The 22,769-nt window shown below is 40.4% G+C and overlaps 1 protein-coding gene across 16 annotated transcripts in view; it reads left to right on the forward strand.

The window, feature by feature from the left end:
- The window catches only part of COG6 (component of oligomeric golgi complex 6), a 288,003-nt gene that overhangs the window by 169,060 nt on the left and 96,174 nt on the right, over positions 1–22,769 (forward strand). The gene's annotated exons all lie outside the window — the stretch shown is intronic.

Genomic DNA, 22,769 nt, shown 5'->3' on the forward strand with positions numbered 1-22,769 from the left:
AATGTGTTAGAGTTCCAGCAGGAAACAGATGGCACTCTCAAACTCAGTGAGGAGTGTTAACAAAAGAGTGATTTACAAAGGTCTGGAAAGATTTAGGGACGTGTACAAAGGATGTTGAAGGACCCTGGGGCTGAAGTAGCAGAAGGTGATGGTGATTGGTAAGCTCTTTGTTACCACCAGGTCTAAAGGAAAATGTGCCAGTTCCAGATCTCAGGGTGGGCAGCTCTAAGGAAAGGGTCACTGGAGAAGAGCCGTGACATTTGATGGAAAGATGTGGCCAACCTGTGTATACGGCAGGCAAAGAGTTAAATGCACAGCCTCCTTCTCACCCCACTGGGGCTGAGAACCCATTGATGTGGCCTGTACAGATCAGCCTGCAGGGCACAGACTAGAACAGAGGAGGGTGGAGTGTGGGTCTGGAAGGCAAAGAGAAAATAACAAGCTCAGTGCAATTTTTGGTATGTGATGAATTCACATGAAATAATAACGATAAGAAATCAGCAAAATGTGGGCTAGGAAACCCCAAGCTCCATGTTCCTCCATAAAATCATCAACAAACAAACAAACAAACCCAAACCCACCCTTGCCTGAATGGAAACAGTCTTGGTCTTGAGTGTGGCAACTCAACTCCCAGTTTCACTCTTTAAACCACAGGGAGGGAGCAGACCTTATTTACAAATTATTGTGTATATCTGTTCTAAAGTGGCTGGGGATACCAGAGGATCTGACTCGCTGTCTCTTGCTCTCATAACGCAGAACACATGCAGGAAAAGCTGTAGGCTTTGCTCACAAAAGCTACAAGGAGATTACACACCCACAGAAACCTGGGGCAATAGATGCTCACTGGAGACATACAGTAGACCATCTGAGGACCAGAGGAGACAGTGAGATGAGACTTTTTGGGAAATGAGGAGATTCAAAATCAGCCATTTTTACAGGGGAATCTAGAAAGCCACATGCATAACCAAGTAGGACATATGCTCAGAAGAAAAACTAAGAAGACCTAAAAATTTCACCTAAGGCTGATTCCTAGTCTCAGAGAAAACCTAACTAAGTAGAAGGAATACCCCAGCACAGAGTCAGTCTACCAAGACTGGGAGTTGTAATTGCTCTCTCTCTTTTTTCTCTCTGTATTTTTTTCTTTGTCCGTTTCATCTCCTGGCATTCAAAGAAGTTTCTATCAAAACATTAGTTGAGCACAAACTAAAGTAAAAGAGATTTCAGTGAGAACACATGGCAAGAAATAGACTTTGCAAAAATGGTTTGGAAAAGTCTCAAAACAAATGGACTATCATAGCCTTCAACAATCAAACAAACAACAAAAAGTAAATTCTGGGGAAGGGGGGAAATCTGATTCCCAGACTTAACACATTATAATAATCAAATGTCAAATTTTACTTTATCTCTAAAGACAGAATTAGGTTGGAAGGGAAAGGAAGAAAAAGATATTTAATGCAAATAGTAGCTAAAGAGAATTGGGGTGGCTATACTAATATTAGAGAAAATAGACTTTAAGTAAAAAATTATTACAAGAGACAAAGAAGGATATTATATATTGATAAAATATCAATTCATCAGGAAGATATAACAATTATAAACATCAGAGCTCTAAAATATATCAAGCAAACACTGAAAGAATTGAAGGGAGAAATACACACTGTAAGATAATAGTAGGAGACTTCAATGCCCCCACTGTCAATAAAGAATAGAACAACCAGACAAAAGATCAATAAGGAAACAGTGGACTTGAACAACACTGTAGACCAACAGAATCTATCAGACATATACAGAACACTCACCCAACAACAGCAGAAAACACATTTTTCTCAATTGAGCATGAGCATTCTCCAGGATCTGTTAGACCACAAAACAAATTTTATTAAATTTTAAAAGATTGAAATCATATAAAGTTTCTTTTCTGAACATCCTGGAATGAAGCTAGAAATCAATAACAGAAGGAAAACTGGAAAATCCACAAATATGTGCAAATTAAACAACATATTCTTAAAAAAACCAATGAATCAAAGAAGACATCACAAGGGAGATTAGAAAATATCTTGAGACAAAAAGATAATGAAAAACATAACATACCAAAATTAACTAATGCAGAGAAGCAGTGCTAAGAGGGAAATTTATAGCTGTAAATGCTTACATTAAAAAAAAGAGGGCTTCCCTGGTGATGCAGTGGTTGAGAGTCCACCTGCCATTGCAGGGGACACAGGTTCGTGCCCCGGTCCGGGAAGGTCCCACATGCCGCGGAGCGGCTGGGCCCGTGAGCCATGGCCGCTGAGCCTGCGCGTCCGGAGCCTGTGCTCCGCAACGGGAGAGGCCACAACAGTGAAAGGCCTGCATACCACAAAAAAAAAAAAAAAAGGAGAAATCTCAAATCAATAACCTAACTTACTCTTTAAGGAAAAAGAAAAGCAAACCAAAGCTAGCAAAAGGAAGGAAATAATAAAAATTAGAGGAGAGATAAACAAAATAGAGAATAGAAAAACAATGAGAAAAATCAACGAAACCAAAATTTGATTCTTTGAAAAGATCAACAAGGCTGACAAACCTGTAGATGGATTGACTAAGAAAAAAGAGAAGACTCATGTAACTAAAATCAGAAATCAAGCGGGACATTATGACTGATTTTTCAGAAATAAAAACTATAAGAGAATATTATGAACATTTGTATGCCAACAAATTGGATAACCTAAATGAAATGGACAAATTCCTAGAAATACATATCTACCAAATCTGAATCATGAATAAATAGAAAGTACGAGTAGATTTATAACTAATATGAAGATTAATCAGTAATCAAAACCTCTCAAAAAGAAAAGTCACGGGCCAAATGGCTTCACTGGAGAATTCTACCAAACCTTTAAAGAAAAATTAACATTGATCCTCACCTGTTCCAAAAAATTGAAGAAGTGAGAACATTTCCTAACTCATGCTATGAAGCCAGAATTACCCTGATTAGCAAACACAGCAAAAATGCTATAAGAAAAGAAAACTACAGATCAATATTCTTTATGAACATTGATGCAAAAATCCTCAACAAACTACTAGCAAGCTGAATTCAACAGCCTATTAAAAAGGTCATATACCATGGCCAAGTGACGCAAAGATAATTCAATATACAAAAATTAACCAATATAACACACCACATTAACAGGATGAAGGAAAGCCCCCTGCATGATCGTCTCAACTGATGCAGAAAAAGCATTTGGCAAACTATCAGAATATCAATATACAAAATATTAGTTACAACTTCTCTTTATTTGGGACGTGCCACGTGCCAAGCAGTATAATGAGGCATTTGATATAGGATGTTTCGAATCCACAAGGCAACACCCTAAGATATGTAATATTATATTAGCACATCCCTCTTACATATGAAGAAACTGAGGCTGGGGCTTCAAAACTGAAGTCATGTGTCAAAATCACATATATAGTGAGGAGCAGAGTAAGTACATACGTTCTAGATTTTCAGCTTACAAAGCCTAGGACATTTCTGCGGTGTATTGTGGCTTTTGCTTCTGTTGTTTGTTTGTTTGATCACACCATTTTGTTGAGGGGCTTCAGGGAAGGAGTGAAGCCTGGGAGGCCAATGAAGATACAATGTCCTTGCCCCAGGTGGGATCTCCCCAGCTTCACAGTTTGCTGAAATCTGCTTCTATATGAAGGAGAATCAAAATGAAGGTACCAAGAGCAGATCTGACAAAGTCACTACCTAACTGATGGGCTTAATAAAATGGCCTCTGATGTCTTCACCCCTGTCCCCATCCCGACCAGTAATAAAGGGCTACAATTTTGGTTGCATGTTAGCTTTCATTGCTGGAATGGAGGTCTGGCCCATCTCACTCCCAAACTGACTGTGGACTGCCGGATGATGTCTCTTCCCTTTCCACAGTCTGCCCAGGGAAAGACCGGTTCACCCGGAACCAGCAGCCCAATAATAGAGCTGACCCCACGTGGTGGCAGGAAGAACAGAAACAAAAAGGCAGCTAATAAATTGAGAAAGCTGGAATCGATCTGGTTTTGACTCAGAGTCATACTCTGTCTCTCTTGGAAAAAAAAAATTTCTCTCTGAAAGATTGGTGCCAGCTCACTGTACTTGAGTTATAAATAAAAGTCAGAATTAGAGTTTCCAATTTTTTAATGAGTTTTAATAGATGTATTGTTTAGCTTCCTGACAAACTGATGAAATGCAGACCAACTAAATTGCAAAAATGCCTCTGACATTTGTTTACTTGGACTATTACAAGAAAAGAGATTGTTCAAGGTTATATCCTTTTATTTGTAGTGAAGCCCAAAAGTCTGCTTCTGCTGACTCCTGAATTTGTACATTTTCAACCAGAAAAATCTCTTTCCAGCTAATACCTTGCTTTAGGCCCACAGCTGGGGAGGCGGTGTACCTGTCAGGTCAAGTGCTTCTGCGCTATGAATGGTGGGAATGGTGACATCTGCAGACTAGGAAGTAAAAGAGCTTTTGAGGATCCAGCTTTTGTGGATGAGGTGAAGGGGCGTTCACCTAACCTAAAAGCCTGGGTTTTTCTAAGACTTAGAGACCGGAGATTTCTGGGGAGGAGCTGCTGGTATGTGAACTCCTTTTCACTGGAGTTATCCACAGAAGTAACCCCACATTTTGTTTAGGTTCCATTGATTGCCCTCTGCTCTTTGACGGTTTTCACAGTCTCCCTTGTCTATCACTGGGCATGCGTGTAGAGTGACAATGACAGAGGAAGCACTTAATGTTAACCAAGACATGAAAGCCCTTAAATGCTCTGCGTGAGGTGAATTCTGGCTGCTCTAAAAGGTTATGTGATGCTGTAATATGGTATGTCATGCCAGTTTCATCATTCCAACCCAAGTTGTCTTATGTGAACCTGGTCTATTAAAGGAAAAGCCTTCCTCCTTTAAGAAAACAGAAGTTAAAAAAATAAGAAAAAAAAAAACCTCTTTCATTTCCACGTCTCACCAGGTCAGGTGACTTCTGTTATCTTCTCTGGGTTGAAGGCTTTAACCACGGGAAATAGAGTGGCACTAAGCAAGAATTTTCCTATCACTGAGAAAATCTGCTTGTTAAGTTTGCCAGAAACTGTCTACCTCTCAGCCAAAATGACAGGCTGGTGAATCCCATGCCAGTGGGTGTGGGCGGCTCATCGGGCTCTCATCTCTGAAGGCAGAGCGTACAAGTAGGTCACAGGCAAAGGAATTGGTGGCTTCCTTTCAGTCTTGCCTTTCCAGTTGGGATTTTAAAGAAAACCTCTGGAGGGGAGGCTCGGAGGCAAGTTAGCAGGTATGGGATACCTGGGGACCAAGTAGCCCCGGTCATGAGCAACGATTAGGAGGACAAAACCCACGTAGGCTAATGAGAGCCTGTGGTACCATCCCTTCCTACCAAAATGTTTACTAAACCCTGAAATCAAAGACTGGCAAATCCCCAAAGATCAACTCTACCCTCTGGGGTCTGTCAAAATCAATCCCATCCTTCTGGGTCTTAGGAGATGTGATCCTTGCCCTCTGCCTGTCTGCACTTCTCAGCTCTGACCATCAGTCAACTCTGCTGTCAGCATTAACTTTTGTTCAAGTTCAAATCTGGAAATATCTTCCCTTTATTCTCTGTGCTCCTTTTCTCAACCCACTGCGACACTCCCCTGTCAAAGAAAGCCTTTGTAGAGCTCAAAGTAAAACGCTGTTTCAGAATGGTCACCACGCCAGGGTGTAGCCCGCATTCAGCAGAACAGAAGCGGAATGTGGCCTTTGGCTTGTATAGTTGTCGTGTCTAAAAACAGCAGAGACGCCCCTTACTGTACTGGTGACACAGACGCATGAGGGATGAATAATCATCTTGGCAGTCATTGGGGGTGGGTAAGCAATAGAGAACAATGAGTAAAAAGTGATCTCAAAATATTAAAATGAGGAGCACAAACTTCAAAGGATGTTTTCATTGTGAACTAGGGTTTTCATTCCTTGATCAATTCCTCTGCCCCTTTATTCTTTATTTCTAAAACCTGAGTTGGCCAAGGACCTTTTTTTTTTTTTTTTGGTCTTTACTAAGGCCAGTTTCCTTCATTCACAGTCTAAGGCCTGTGTAATTTAGCTACGGCTGTCCAAGAGTATTTGCAAGTACTCTACACACTGTGAAGCATTTTCCTACGCATAATGTCCTTTGTTTGTCCCCTTATATTTGAAGTACAGATAATCATCCTTTTTTGCAGTCGAGGAAATTGAGGCTCAGAAAGATGAAGTGGCTGGTTCCAAACCATGAGACTGTACGCAGTGGGGCTGGGACTGAGGCTCGGTTTGGTTTTATACACTCTGTGCCTTTGTCACTAGGTTATGCCACCCTGTCTGCAGCTAGAAGAGCATACATCGTCCAGCAAACCTTTATTGTGTGCTTTCTAGGTGCCGGTATCATACACAGCTCTGTAATCTGTGTTCCTGCTGCATCTAAGCCATTAATAAGATGATGCTGGGTTTCCCCGGTGGTCCAGTGGTTAAGACTTCACAATCCTACTGCAGTGGGGCACGGGTTCGATCCCTGGTCATCCCGATGCTTTGCAGCATGGCCAAAAAAAAAAAAAAAAAAGATGATGCTGCATAATCGGAATAAACTTTATCTTTTGGTCATTTTTATTTCATTAGAGACATAAATACAAGGACCTTTTTTTTTGGTCTTTACTTTCCTGTGCAGGTAAGGAGTCTCATTTTGGCTTCCCTCATGAAAGTGGTACTAACATACCCAACAAAGATGATCATAAGATCTCCTGGGGAGGTACCTGGGAGAGTACCAAATCCAACTTTGTCACATTTAGAGATGAGAAAATTAACACCAGAAACTTCAAGTAACTTTTCTAAGGCCACACAGCTAACTAGATGCTGAGCCAGAACTGAAAACCAAAATGTCTGATTTATTTCTCCTAGAAAATAAATTCTAGTTTATTTCTCCTAGAAACTGAATCGTTTTCGGCCAAGTGTAGTTTGACTGCTTCGTATTCGTACTTCTTTTTCCAGGACAGTTTTTACAAAGCGGTGAGATAAAAAGGGACACCTTTAGGTTTTAGGTTATATATAAATATGTATATACCTGATAGAAGCATACAGGAAGATTAGCAGTCAAGCCCATTAATCTGAAACAAATGAGAAAAATGAGGAGCATCTCTGTTCTCACTTACATTTGTCCTTTCTAATCAAGACCATGTGAAGCTAGAAAAGAACCAGGAGCACAGCGTGACTGCCAAAGACAAAGAAAGAACAGCAGAGAAAGAAAACCGAGGGAAGAATGGAGTAGAGACGCGGTGCTGTTTCCAGCATCTCAGCACAGGGTCACACTTCCAGCTCTTCATCAGCTAAGAATGTTCTGCTCACATCGGGCCAGTTCACGCTGCACAGGAAAGCCTGTAGCCCTCCGCTCACAGCCCCCACTTCCTGTGGGAGGCAGCAGATCAGGCTCAGCCCTGCCATTCCCTTGACTGACATGCTTCCAAGCCCGAAGAAGGACCTCGCTGCTCACCCTGCCCTTTGGTGGAAAAGGGTCCACTGTCACCTGCCGACAGTGATCAGGAAACGATTGTCCATTTCTCAGGTGTCTTTTTCCCACCTGTGTGTATGTAGGAAAGCTCAACCTTCTTTGGGCCCACAGCACTCCAAGAACTCACCATTCATGCGAGTTAATTATTTACACTCATCCTGGAGCCGATTCCAGGCTGGCACTATGAATATGGGAAACAAAATGGCAACTTCTCGCTCAGGAATTGAGCCCATTGCGGTGAAATGACGTGCCCACCATCACACAGTTAGTGGAAAAGGCAGTAACGAAAAGACTCAGATCTGAGTTTCAACTCCATTTTCTTTCCAGCATCCCAGTGTTGGCCGAGGCAAGCATCAGGGACCACTGGCACAGGGTCAGCTGGGGGAATTTCCTGCTCAGAGGACTTGGTCCTTCGCTTTTTGATTATATTTCTTACTGAGTAGAAGGAAATATTTATTTTCATTAGGAAAGCTAAAGGGGTAGAAGACCCAGAAGTCCTGGGTGGGATTGTATAATTTATAGAGAACTCCGTGGAGGGCAGGGCACAGGAAAAGAGAATGATTGATGTGCCCAAAGGTTCAAGAAATGAAAGAAACCCAAAGATCTTCATAAATGTCAGATTCTCAGATATTCTAAAGACACTCTTGCTAAGTGTTTTCCACATTTTTAAGCCCATGTTCTCACACAATGCTTTTTCAATGAAGCCTCCATGAATCTCTAAAACCCAAGAAGATTTTGAGTAATTTCACGTGTCATATTTGGGATCATGAAAATATACACCCTTATAGATTTTTAGGTGTCCCCAGGGCAACTAGGTACTTCTCCTCCCCACACCCACCGATAATCCCTGTAGCCCAATCCTGCAGATGAAGAAAATGCCAAGAGATGACCTGCCTAAGATCCTCTAGCTGGTTAGCTGCCTGCCCAAGATAAGAACATATGTTTCCTGTCTTCTAGTCAAGAGCTTTATCCTCTATAACGTCCTGTGTCCCAAGAGTTCGAGTGTATCAGAAATGTGAGCTGTACTTCGAGTATTCAATTCTTCAAATTCTTTAAAGCGCTCAAAATATTTCCTTGGGGAAGTTATTCTAGGCATCTTCTGGGAAACAAGCACATGGTATATCCATTATCCAAATGGCTCTTTAGTCAGAGAAAGAAACGTTGTTGTTAGCTGCAGAGAATAGAGCCCCAGCCAAAGTCTCAATCTGCCTCTGAACAAAGGGGTGGGAGAGTGAATGAGAAGAAGAATTACAGAAAAGAAGACACCGGTGTCCACTTGAATTTGGCATAGTGAAAATTGATGAACACATGGCCCAAAGCAGTATAAGCCCTCATTCCTAGACTTAAAATTGTAAGAAGAAAACTAATCAGCCAAGTGAAATGAGAATTATTAAATGCTTGGAAGTGCCTCAGGAATCTTTAGAAATTTAAGCAACACTCTATAATTAATACATATGGGATTTTTGTTTTAAAGAAAGGAAAACTACAGCTGTACTGTGGACTCACAAAGGAAGATAGAGGATTTCATCTTGAAAGACAGAAAATGATCTCTCTCTGAGAATATGAAAGAAGGTGGATTCACACTGGAACATGCCTGAGAACTGCAAGGGACAGGAAATGACAGCAGCAGTCCCTGGAAGGAATGCGTGGGCAGAAGGGTTATAGGAACTTTCAAGGCATTTATAAAAGGATCGGAGAGAAAAGAGACATAGGAGGCCCATTAGTAAATCAGAAGAAAGATGGATTTAATGATGCCCATGACATTATTGAGATCATGAACTGCATCATTAAATTCACCTTTTAAAAAGAAGAAAGAAAATATATCCCCAGGAGTCTTTTTGTGTGGAGAGGAGGGGCAGGGAGGGTAGAAATCTGAATCTTTTAAAACATGGCCACTTGTAAACAAGCAAATTTTAAAACCAGACGAATTCAAAAGCAAGCAAAGCTAATCAATGGCGTGAGAAGTTGAGAGAGGGATGACCTTGGAGAGGAGGGGTGGGGGGCTTCTGGGATACTGGTGATGTTCTATGTCTACACCTGTGTGAGATTCCGGGGGTGGGAAATTTTCTATGAAAATTAATTGAGCTGGACTCTGCGACCCATGTACTTTTATGTATGTGCCATACAGTAATAAAAAGTAAAAATAGAAATGAAATGAGAGTTTTGAAAAAGGTAATTATCAAAATGATAGTGATGTGACACCAGAATCCAAGGTGGGGTGGTAAGGTGCCGGATTATCAAGCAACACATAGATAGTTTCAAAAATCATTAGAGGGCTGAAATGGAATGGAATAGCCATCAGTCAGGGTACAACCACATTTTACTTTGCAATCAATATATTCCTGTACAATTATGAGTATGCATTTATGCGTGTAATTTTGTGGTGGACATTTCTCATGAATAGGAATCTTATACCCCATTTGAAATTAAATCATCACTGTCTAATTTTTCTTATTTAAGAGAAAATCCAAATTTCCATCTATACAATTTGTTTAAATTGAAGTGTATCCAAATTGGCAGAAAGGAATGAAATCATATAGCCATATGTGACTTTTAAGAAAAAGACTAGTCAATTCAACCAGAAATAATTTGATTGCTAATTACGTGGCCAATTCAATACTAGTTATCACTGAGGATAAAAAAGAAGTAAAAGATTTTGTTTCTGTTAAGGACTAGTAATCTAGTCGGGGAGAGAAGACTAATACATGTGAGTGGCACAGAAATGCTACATTGTTCATTCAATGCTGTCTCTAAGTGGTAATATGCATGTAATAGTATGAACACATGGTATCTTAGAGTATGATTTTGACTTTCTCTTTTCATAAAAAAACGGTGAAATGAGAACTACTGTATTGATTGAAATTTGTATAGACTTTAAACTGAAAACTCATTTCACAGGAATTATCTGATGGAGATCAAATTAGATGTCATTTTAGTAAACAGGTTCATTAAAATTTTCTAAGAAATTCTTTACAACAATAAAATATGCAGTTGTTTTACTAATCCGTAACATTCTGTGAAAGCTCTAGAACATTTAAAAAGGGGGAAGGGGAGGAAATAAGGAGATCTCTCAAGTTGAATGCCAGTACCACTGGAAATCAATTACCAACATGGTATGTGGGAAGACATTGGTCAAGTCCAAGTGCTAAAAGCAATGCTGAGGTCAGAGTGCACAACAAACTACATTAGAATTGGGAACATGACTTAGTAGGAAACGGCAAAACAGATAAGCAGAGTCTAGGTCTCTGTCTACACAGTAGTAAAAACTCCCATGTTGAAAAGGAAAAAATAGTCTAGTAGAATGAGCAATAGCTCATCTGAATGTCCACATTTCAGCCTTGTTTCCAGCCACATCTGTGAATGAATCAGAAGTTTCCCTCAGTCGAGTTGACTTCTGGCTGAGTACAATAGGCTGAATAATTGTTCCCCCAAAATATCTCTGTCCTAATCCCAGGAGCCTGTGACTGTTACCTTATATGGCAAAAGGGACTTTGCAGATGTAATTAACATAAGGTTTTTTTTTTTTACATCTTTATTGGAGTATAATTGCTTTACAATGGTGTGTTAGTTTCTGCTTTATAACAAAGTGAATCAGTTATACATATATTCCCATATCTCTTCCCTCTTGTGTCTCCCTCCCACCCTCCCTATCCCACCCCTCTAGGTGGTCACAAAGCACCGAGGTGATCTCCCTGTGCTATGTGGCTGCTTCCCACTAGCTATCTATTTTACATTTGGCAGTGTATATATGTCCATGACACTCTCTAACTTTGTCACAGCTTAGCCTTCTCCCTCCCCATATCCTCAAGTCCATTCTCTAGTAGGACTGTGTCTTTATTCCTGTCTTACCCCTAGGTTCTTCATGACATTTTTTTCCCTTAAATTCCACATATATGTGTTAGCATACGGTATTTGCCTTTCTCTTTCTGACTTACTTCACTCTGTATGACAGACTCTAGGTCCATCCACCTCATTACAAATAGCTCAATTTTGTTTCTTTTTATGGCTGAGTAATATTCCATTGTATATATGTGCCACATCTTCTTTATCCATTCATCCGATGATGGGCACTTAGGTTGTTTCCATCTCCGGGCTATTGTAAATAGAGCTGCAATGAACATTTTGGTACATGACTCTTTTTGAATTATGGTTTTCTCAGAGTATATGCCCAGTAGTGGGATTGCTGGGTCATATGGTAGTTCTATTTGTAGTTTTTTAAGGAACCTCCATAGTGTTCTCCATAGTGGCTGTACCAATTCACATTCCCACCAGCAGTGCAAGAGGGTTCCCTTTTCTCCACACCCTCTCCAGCATTTATTGTTTCTAGATTTTTTGATGGTGGCCATTCTGACTGGTGTGAGATGATATCTCATTGTAGTTTTAACATAAGCTTTTTGATACGGGGATACTCAGGGGCTCAATGTAATCCCAGTGGTCCTTATAAGAGGGAGGCGGGAAGGTCAAAAGAGGAATTAGAAGATATATGACCATGGAAGCAAAAAGTTGAGCAATAAAAGGAATGGATAGTGCATGGACCAGGGAAGCAAGGCAGACTCCAGGAGCTGGAAAAGACAAGGACGTGGATTCTACCCCAGACCCTTGAGACAGACCCAGCCCTGTGGACACCCGGATTTTAGCCCAGTGAAGCTTATTTCAGACTTCTGGTCTCCTGAACATGAGGGAGTAGATTGGTGGTGTTTTACACCACTACCTTTGTGGTAATTGTCTATGGCAGCATTAGGAAACTAATACACTGTGTAAGGTAATCAGTCTACTTAGACTTGATTTTCTCCAAGATGCCTGTCATGTCAGGCACTGGATTGGAGCATAGCTTTTGAAGACGAACAGGTAGTTCACTGAGAAGCAGGGTCTCCTCTCAGGGTATTTCTTATGCCACTTTCTTGAGTTTTTTTCACTTTTTTTTTTTTGTGTGTGTGTGTGTGGCTTTAGAAGTTCTAAGCTTGAATTTTAAATCCACGATGAAGCCCTTGGTATTATCAGCTCTGAATTATTGCAGGAAGCCAGTCCCTGAGCTAGTTTCCTGAAATTCATATCTATCAAGGCTATGGCCCACCTCCAGAATGCACGGGGACTGGGACCCAGACTCCAGGAAAAAAGAAACTAGCCACACGGCTAAAGAAAGATCATTATAGCACACCTAAAACTAATATAATATTGTATGTCAGCTGTATTTCAGTTAAAAAAAAAAGCAAGATTGTTACCCTTGGAAAATCATAGATGATTAAGACATCAGCTCTAAAGTGTAAGTTTTAATGTGTTTCTATAGGGATTGTTTGACTCAAATTTCCTTTTAGTAAGTAATTTGTTCCCCGTCTCCACAGTAGCAAAAAAATAAGGGAAAAGGATACTTTTAAAGAAAGGGCTTATCCGTTAACACATGTTTCTCCCTTACTGGATCATCAGCTCCTTGAGGATAGAGCCCATGAATTATTACTCTTTGGTTCCACAACAACTAGTTGAGTGCTGCTCAACAATAGCTGATGAGACTTTTTTGTTTGTTTTTTTTTTCCATAAAGGAGGGGAAGAAGGAAGAAAGGAGAAAAAGAAACTCTTTTAAAAAATACTTTTCTTGAAATCATGAATTGGGGAACCAGAGTAGATTTCATCAGTCAGGAGCTACAAATTTTAAAAATTCATTTATAAAAATATTGGTTTACTTTTTCATTAGTATCAGCCTACCAAGTAAGCTCACTACTGAGCCTAGATTGGAGAACAAAAATTAGGTACAATGGTTTGGGTATTGAAAAGCGATAGAAAATGCTAACGTTGGTGAATGAAATTTCGAATGGAATTTGCAATGAATATTTTGGGTATTTTCACGCTAAATAACTAGCTCCACGTTTTTTTGGTGACTTTTGTTGTAAAACTGAAGGCTAACTGTATGCAGAACCTTAGGGAAGATTTCATACATTGTACAAGCATGCAAATATTGGCATAAGAAAGACACTGTCAACTCTTCTAGAAACTTAAGTATAATGATAAAAACGTAAATACATTCAAAGAAAAAGGTTAGTGCTTAAATAGGAAGGGCTCAATATATATTTGTTGTTTGATCAAATCTTTAGTAATGATGGCCCTAAGAAGAGAAGCACTTTAATGTGGAGACAGGAAGTACTTGAGTTACTTGTGGGATTGATGCAAAAACAAAGGCTTACCAAATGTTGTAAGCTTTATTCAACTCTTCTAGGCTTATCATTTCTTTTTTTAAAAAAATTAATTAATTAATCAATTTTTGGCTGCATTGGGTCTTAGTTGCTGCATGCGGACTTTCTCTAGTTGCGGCGAGTGGGGGCTACTCTTCGTTGTGGTGCATGGGCTTCTCGTTGCGGTGGCTTCTCTTGTTGCAGAGCACGGGCTCTGGGCACATGGGCTTCAGTAGTTGTGGCACATGGGCTCAGTAGTTGTGGCTTGTGGGCTCTAGAGAGCAAGCTCAGTAGTTGTGGCACACAGGCTTAGTTGCTCCATGGCATGTGGGATCTTCCCGGACCAGGGTTCGAACCCTGGCATGGGTTTTTAAACACTGGACCACCAGGGAAGCCCCTAGTCTTATCATTTCTTAAGTGTGTTAGAATTTGCAGTATCCAGGCAAGGATGACAACCCGTATTGACAAAGATGGTCTACATGGTTTGTGTATGATTTGTACAAGGCATGGCATTGGACTAGCCTTGTGCTGGACCCCACCAGGAAGGGGACCCTCCGTGCTTCCACAGTGAAGGCATCTTCCCAGCACAGAAACAGTGGGAAGTCAGGAAACATGGATTCGAGTCCAACTATGACCTTGTGAAAGTGACTTATCATCCTCAGACATCAGTTTCCTCTTTTGGAACATGAGGGGGTTAAATTAGAGCACTGCCGAAGTCCCTTCCTTTTCTGAAATCCTATAACTTTACACTTGGCCTAGAGAACAGCGCTATCCATTAAAAAGGAATTTTGTCCTCTGTCAGGTTCCTCTGCCCTAAATATTCCAGGTCTTGACTTGTACACAGTAGGGAGCAAGAGGCACGTCCTTTGGATCCTGCGGTTAAAAATATTTAGTTCTTTGGTGTTGGAAACATTTTCTTCAACTAAATATTGTAACCTTGACATAGCTGGATGTGTACTTAACTGTAAACACACGCTATTGGCAAGACCTCATGAAATAACTGACTTACAGTGACCTTGGGGCTGGCAGCCTAGCAGCTCAGGTTTCTCATTATCATTCTGTGCCAGATAAGATAGTTTTCCTCCCATTCAGCTGAGTTTCAGCCTTTGTTTGTGGGGAGGTGGGTAGTGAGAGCTTTAAAACGCTCAGCATCATATGTTGTGATGTGAATTTCAGCAGCCTATTTTGGGGAGCTATTTTTAATCTCTCAATACATGATTAATGTGACCACTTTCTCCTTATCACTCTTTGATTTAATTAACAACTGGTGTGATTACTCTTTCTGGTTGTGATACCAGACTATTAAGATTTTGAATCATGAATGCAGCCATGTTGGTTAAAAAGCCAACAAAACTGTTCTTGATGGGACAAGAGTGTCTCTGTGGGCTAGTGAGTTTTGTGAAGTCTGTTTGCAAGACCACGTAAGGGACTGATTGTAAAATAAGTTTAAGTGGTGCTGCCGTTCAATTAGAAAGGACCATAACAAAAGTGAACTGTATTGCTCCATAAAAACCTCACGTTATATAAGCTTAATGAGCATTTCTATTGTGTAGAAAAAGACTTGGAAAGATTACTGTTCAGCCTAGGTTATTCTCTTTCTTTGTATTATTCCTTTTCATATCAATTATATAACTGAGGAAGAGAGATGCTGGCTGCATCTCCAATATTTGACTGCTCCCATAAAGGCTATTTTGTTCCTCCTAAATTAGAATCTGGTTCAATGGTGAGCAGTAGCCTTGGGGATAGGATCTTGATTTACCAAAACCGATAAAAATGTGTTTCGAGATATCTGGGAACCACGTGGCAAAATAAGACCTTTTGATCAATCTTCAGGAAGTAGATATTAACCGGAACTTATCTTTTCTTACTCCTGCCCAATTTATTATTCTCATCACAAATTAAAAACAATACATCAACCAAAAATGTTTAATTCCCTTATTAGTTACCCAAACTAACCAAAAGTTTGAATTTCCAGTGAATCAAAGTTGCAGGACCTTGAAAGAGAAAATGGCTGAGAATAAATGAATGGAAAGAGCTTAGTACAAGGGCTGATACATTTTAGATGCTCAGTAAAAATGATGACTGTTATTAACAGCATAACATCTTTGACTTTGCCATTTGTCTTTTCGTTAATTTATTTCAGAGCAATCATACACCAGTCTTGTTTTCTGTCTTCTTCTTGCTGCTGAGGGATCTGATACCTAAATTCACAGTAGCAAAATTCCTCTAGAATTAATTAACACATCCCATAGAGTAAGTTATTATGGGATTTAAACTGCATCTCTAAAAACTGTATTATTACATTTATAAATTAAAAATCAGTTTTGAAAGGGGGTTCAAAATGGAGTCATTTATGGCGTCAAGAGGTATATACTTCTACTCCAAAAGGCATTGGCTTGTGGACAATGTTATTTATCTTATAAAAGAAACCGTGTACTAATAAAAAATCAGGAAGCTTCAGGAAGCTACTTGGAAGTTGATAATTTGAGCTTTGAGGGAATTTTAATCCAGACTCTATAATAAACTCGATTTGATAGCTTAGGAAACTTAAGTAGTCTACCTTAATTTCTTCATCTATAAAATGATAATTATGATATAACAGAGGATTCATAGTTTATAAAATTATGGTAGAAGTGTACATTCCTAGAAGAATTACCCCGAAAGAAGGTACATTCCCTTCTTAGCATAATGGTGTAAAGTCACTTCTGACCAGGAAGATGGGTGAGGTGGATGGTCCTGATGCATGTGTTTCTGTGATTTTGTGATTCTATGACCGCCCCAGATGGGGTAATGCCACTAGTTCTGAGTAGCTGAAGTGGAGGTGGCATAAAGAGAAGGAATCATGGTTATGGGAGAAAAATAATCCGAGCCTCCACTTTACCTTCCCAGCTGATAAAATTTGCTTCTATTCAAAGTTGAAAGAGTACGTATTTCAAAAACGTTTACTGGCTGATTACAGAGCTGTAACAGTAACGATGCCAAATCAAATTGGATAAATGCTGCCGGGCACATAGAAGGCCCTCAGTCAATGTTTGTAAAATTAAACCTGAATATAAATGATTGCAAGGCATTTTGGAAATTAAAACTTCCTTGAAATAGTAGATATCAAAAATATGAGCCAACTATGATTCAGAAAAAATTAAAGATCAAAGATGAAATGATTAGATTCCTAATCAATGATTCATCTCATAGGGATCTTCTGAGAAATGTTTAATTGATGAACATAAAGACTTTGGATTTTTAAATGATCTTTTGAATGCATTTTTAGCTTGTTTTATGAGTTTGCACATTTCAGCTCTTTATCATCATATATTTATCGGATGACTACCAGATGTCAGATACTATTCTAAGCCCTGGGGAAGCAGGAGTGAACAAACAGGAGAAAAATCATACCTTCATGAAACTTCCTTTAGAGCGGGGGAAACAAACAAATATGAAAAAGACACAGCATCTCAAATGTAATGTTATATAGAGACAAGCAAAACAGGGAAGGAGGGGAGGAGAACGCTTGGAGGAATGTGTTTTCGTTATAAACAGAGTGGTCAGGAAAGCCTTGCTGAGAAGATGCTTCTGAGCAAAGATGTGATTCTGGAGGCAGGTAGTGAGCCCTGGGGGATCCTGGGGGATCCTGGGGGACCGGCACCCCAGGTAGAGCAAGGAGCACCACCTGTGGAGGCGCCATGCCCTGGCTGTTTGAGGATAACAGGAGGTCACCGTGGCTGGCGTGGAGTGAGCGAGGGTGACAGTCAAGGCACTTAGATGTCGGGGCTGGGGGGCGTGCGTGGTGACATGGAATGAGATCACACAGAGCCTTTCGGTCAATATTAGAATTTATGCTTTGAGTCTGAGACGGTTGACCATTCATGTTATAGACATAACATAAAATTTATCGTTTTCACCTTTTTTAAGTATACAGTGCAGTGACATTAAGTACCTTCACATGGCTGGGCAACTGTCACCGTCATCCATCTCTAGAACTTTTTCATCTTGTCCCACTGAAACGCTATACTTGTTCAACAATAATTCCCTTTTCCCTCCTACTCCCAGCTTCTGGCAACCACAATTCTACTTTCCTTGTCTATGAATTTACCTGTTCCACATACCTCACTCATATAAGTGGAATCACTACATCTGTCCTTTTGTGAGTGGCTTATGTCATCCACAGATGGACACTCAGATTGCTTCAACCTTTTGGTTATTGTGAATGACACTGTTATGAACATTGATGTGCAAGGATCTCTTTGGATCCTTACTTTCAATTCTTTTGGGTCTATACTCAGAAGTGTTCATTCAAGGCTTTTGACTAGAGGGGTGGCAGGTTTCTCTGTATTACTCTGGCTCTTATGAGAAGAATAGGCTGTGAAGAGATCAGGGTGAATAGAGGCGACCTGTTAAGAAGATATTTTTTATTGGATCTTGAATAGCTTTTGAAGGAAGAGCCCACAAGATTTTCTGGCAGATAGGCTTCTGGGAGTGAGAAATAGAGAGGGGGCTTCCCTTCCGTGGTGGCGCAGTGGTTAAGAATCTGCCTGCCAGTGCAGGGGACACGGGTTAGAGCCCTGGTCGGGAAGATCCCACATGCTGCAGAGCAACTAAGCCCGTGCGCCACAACTCTAGAACCTGTGCTCTAGAGCCCGTGAGCCACAACTACTGAAACCCGTGCGCTTTGAGCCCGTGCTCCGCACCAAGAGAAGCCACCACAATGAGAAGCCCATGCACCACAACGAAGAGTAGCCCCCACTCGCCTGCCGCAACTAGAGAAGGCCCGCGCACACCAGTGAAGACCCAATGCAGCCAAAAATAAACAAAGTAAAATAAATTAATTTTTAAGAAAAGAAATAGAGAGGAATCAAGGATGACTCCAAGAATTTTTCTTGTTATAATACTAAAAATGTTCATCATTTGTCATTTTGAAATAAAAAAATGACTGATGAAAGTTTCTAAATGGACATATTTCTGCACATTTCAAAGGCTACTACATATTTGCAGGGAAGATTCAGGCAGGTACAAAGAAGTCTATGCATTGATGTGGCTCTCCAAAGGCATATACTTGGTGATAGATATATCATCATATATCATATACCACCAAATATATATATATGCGTGTATATATATATATGTGTGTATATATATATATACACACATATATATATATACACGCATATATATATATATAGTAGGGCCCGTTGAGGCTTTCTGAGACCTTACAGGAAGCAAGAGATAAATGCTATGTGCAAATATGACAAAGCCTCAGAAGTCGTGACCCAACATTGTTTGAATGCCTAGGAATCTGACACAAGTTTGGTTTATTTTTGAGCAAATATATTAGAGCTAAAATCTAAATGTTTATTTTCAATAAAAACTTTCATATTTACTGTTAACAATATTATTATAACAATATATAATAATATTATAAAAATAATAATAGGCTATCTGTGAGTTTTAGAATTGTTAGCAAGGCTGGGGAGGCAAACTTAAGGACTGGCATAGGACACCTCCAGGAGTTCATGTGGCTGGAATTACCAGTCCTAGTAGAGGAAAAGTTGAGCTTTGCTGACAGCCACTGCAGCCATGACCATGGGCACTGTTGCCTGCACCACCATGACTGTGTCCCATGTAAGATGAACTAACTCTACCTGGTCACCATCTTAGTATCACATGCAGGATTTAGTCTCCAGTTGGCACAGCCAATGGGCTGATCCTGGGTCACATTGCCTGTGCCCTTGGAGCAGGCAGAGGAAAGATCTAGCTGACCCAACACACAAAGGGGATTTCCACCCCACAGGAATGGGGATTGGATGTGGGACAGCAAACCCCTCTCCTGATAAGAAATGTTACCATAGATTTCTCACAGCTACCTCAAACACAAGACACTTAAAGCAGGACACTGTTTGTTACCCAGGCAACTTGTGCCTGAAAACATCTACCTCATGTATTCAGGCTAAGGAATCTTGCTTCACAAGGCTTTATTTTAATAGTTGTTTGGTTTTATTCAGTAATTGCATTGGTCAGATTGTTAAATTTTGATCACTTCTTGCTTTTCTTTTCCAGTCCTGGCACACAGGTTTTGTTAGGAAGTGATTAATGAAGGAATGGTTTAGGGACTCAAGGCAACACAAAGCGAGTCTCAAGGTAGAGTTTTATTGATCCAGGGCAAAATAATCTTGACTTGAATTCTTACTCTTTTATGTGATTTTCATGACGGTTTCTCCCTTGTAATTTTCAATGAGCTTCAGTTACCAAGCAATGCTTTTTCAACCCCACGAATGACAGAGAGCAGAACCTGGTGATTCAGGGCTTACCTTCTATTAGAAAAGGAATGATTATGCATACATCTCATGATTAATATCTAAACCAAAATTGGTGTCTTTAGAACTGACTTGACTGACAGATATTATTGTTTTGCTTAATGCCTTTTGGTTTGTATGTTGGGTAATAGAAAACAGAAAGTGTGTTTGGTAAGCCCTTAGGAAGAAATTAGAGAAAAAACATGGACTTAGAATAAGGAGTCCATGGAAAGGGTTAAAGAGTAGAGAGCACTGGGAACAGTACCTCTTAACATTGTCTGAGTTTGTGCTGATTTGGAAATCTTTTCTATAAAGCTGAGACTGGTCCCCTTCTTTTTCAGTTCTTCCACAGTGCTATAAATTGTTTAAAGAGGCCATTCCAGCAGAAATCAGCATATAACAATTGATTACTCCTCTGTCTTTCTTTTTCTCTCCACATTATTGAGGGCCTTGTCTCTTTTGATTCTTGTCAGGCATGGTGTTTTAGAGTGCATGCGGTATATCACTGAGCATTGTAACCTCAAGGAAAATAGTTTTGGTTTGTATGTAGCATGGTATTATTCCTTAAGGCAGAGCTTTAAAGAACTTTCATACAAGGGTCTACAACAATTGTATTTTTTATAATATTTTCCCTTGCATTGTCATTTTAAGTATTTGTCATTTTATAGTACATGTGTAAAGTTAAGATAGATTTTAAACATCTGAGCCTTGTATAAAATAATGATTCATTTACCTGGGTTGTACGGACTAAATATTGACAATAAATCTATTTTATACTGACTGAAATTTGTTAATCTAGCTCCGTAACATCTTGGAGCATAATTAAAATGAATACTCTCCCCATTTAAAAAGAAAAGGAGAGCGTACAGAGGCAAAGCTTTCCCTGGTCTTTTTTTTTTTAATTTATTTTTGACTGTGTTGAGTCTTTGTTGCTGCGCACGGGCTTTCTCCAGTTGCCGCGATCGGGAGCTATTCTTCGTTGTGGTGCATGGCCGTCTCATTGTGGTGGCTTCTGTTGTTGCAGAGCATGGGCTCTAGGCGTGCAGGCTTCAGTAGTTGTGGCTCACGGGCTTCAGTAGTTGTGGCTCGTGGGCTCTAGAGCGCAGGCTCAGTAGTTGTGGTGCACGGGTTTATTTGCTCCGTGGCATGTGCAATCTTCCCAGACCAGGGCTCGAACCCGTGTCCTACTGCATTGGCAGGTGGATTCTTAACCACTGCGCCACGAGGGAAGCCCTCCTTAGTCTTTTACTCTTTCACTATGAAGCAGATCACAACACCCTCAACACTTAGAATAATCACCATCTTTGGAAAGTATATTTAATTCAAATATTTAAACATTTTCATGTGTTGATGAGGAAACCATCCCAATACGTTAAGCCTGATTTGTACCTGTGGAAGTCTACAGACGAAGAGGAGGTGAAGGTGTGTCCTTGTTCGAAAAGACATATTTTCCTTTGCTTTTGTTGGTGAAACTCAGCATGTCCCCTGCATTCACGAAACTATAAAGGAGATAATGTGATGTTATTTGAACATCTATAAATATCCACAGAGGATAATAGACGCCTTTGCTACCTTTAAGCCCGTGTGTTACATGAATTTTCAGTGTCTGGCAGTTATCACAGATGCACTTTATGGTTTTTAAACTTAGGATCTGATTATATACTCGCTGGGCTCTTCACTGAAGTACCTATTTGAAAAAGGAAACCACCCACCATATTTAAAATTAGAACCTACCCCTACCACCTAAGCATTCCTAATCCCCTGACCCAGCTCTGCCTTTCTTTTTATTTCCTATAGCAACTTGTAGCCTTCTAAAATACTATATGGTCTGGGCTTCCCTGGTGGCGCAGTGGTTGAGTCCGCCTGCCGATGCAGGGGATGCGGGTTCGTGCCCCAGTCCGGGAGGATCTCGCATGCCATGGAGCGGCTGGGCCCGTGAGCCGTGGCCACTGAGCCTGCGCGTCCGGAGCCTGTGCTCCGCGGCGGGAGAGGCCACAATAGTGAGAGGCCCGTGTACCGCAACCACTGCGCCACCAGGGAAGCCCTCCACCACTTTGTGTGTGTGTGTGTGTGTGTGTGTGTGTGTGTGTGTGTGTGCATGGCTTATATAGTCTAGCAGGGGTAACTTTGGTTTGAAGAGAATTAGACTCAATCTCTTGGATCATTACATGAGATTCCTAATGTATGCATTTGTTGTGAAGGGATATTTGTCCAAAGAGAGTTGTGGCCTCTTTTTCAAGATTTTACTGAAAACCATGTGTTCCGTAGAAAACAAAATAAGCATAAATCATAGTCTAATCACGCGATGCTTGGTATTTTCCTCAACTGCTCTAGAAGACCTGAACTCACCATCATAATGTGAATTGCTTTTATCTTACTTTCTTTCTTTTTAAAATCTATAAATCATCACCATCATCATGGTCATGGCCATCCTCACCATCACCAACATCATCATCACCATCTCATCAGCATCCTCGGTATCATCACCATCGCCATCACCATCCTCATCATCCCACGAAGTCTGAGACTACATTATTTAAAATTTCTTAACCAAATACAGTAAAACCTTGCTTATCTGAAGGTCATAACCAGAAACCACAACTCTGGAATTGAGTCAATAAATGGTCTGTAGCTGTTCTGAATCACCTAATTAAAAGTATCTTTTCAAGATCTCCCTTCCTTTCTTCTTGCCAGCTTTTACTATCCTGCTGGCTCTTGGCCTGCAGTGGAGGTCCTCTGGGGCAACCTGGTTTCTTGCAGCCATTTGGCCTTGGCTGCTGAAGGGGAATT

This window comes from Tursiops truncatus, chromosome 18, assembly GCF_011762595.2.
Source record: "Tursiops truncatus isolate mTurTru1 chromosome 18, mTurTru1.mat.Y, whole genome shotgun sequence".
NCBI classification, from domain to species: domain Eukaryota; kingdom Metazoa; phylum Chordata; class Mammalia; order Artiodactyla; family Delphinidae; genus Tursiops; species Tursiops truncatus.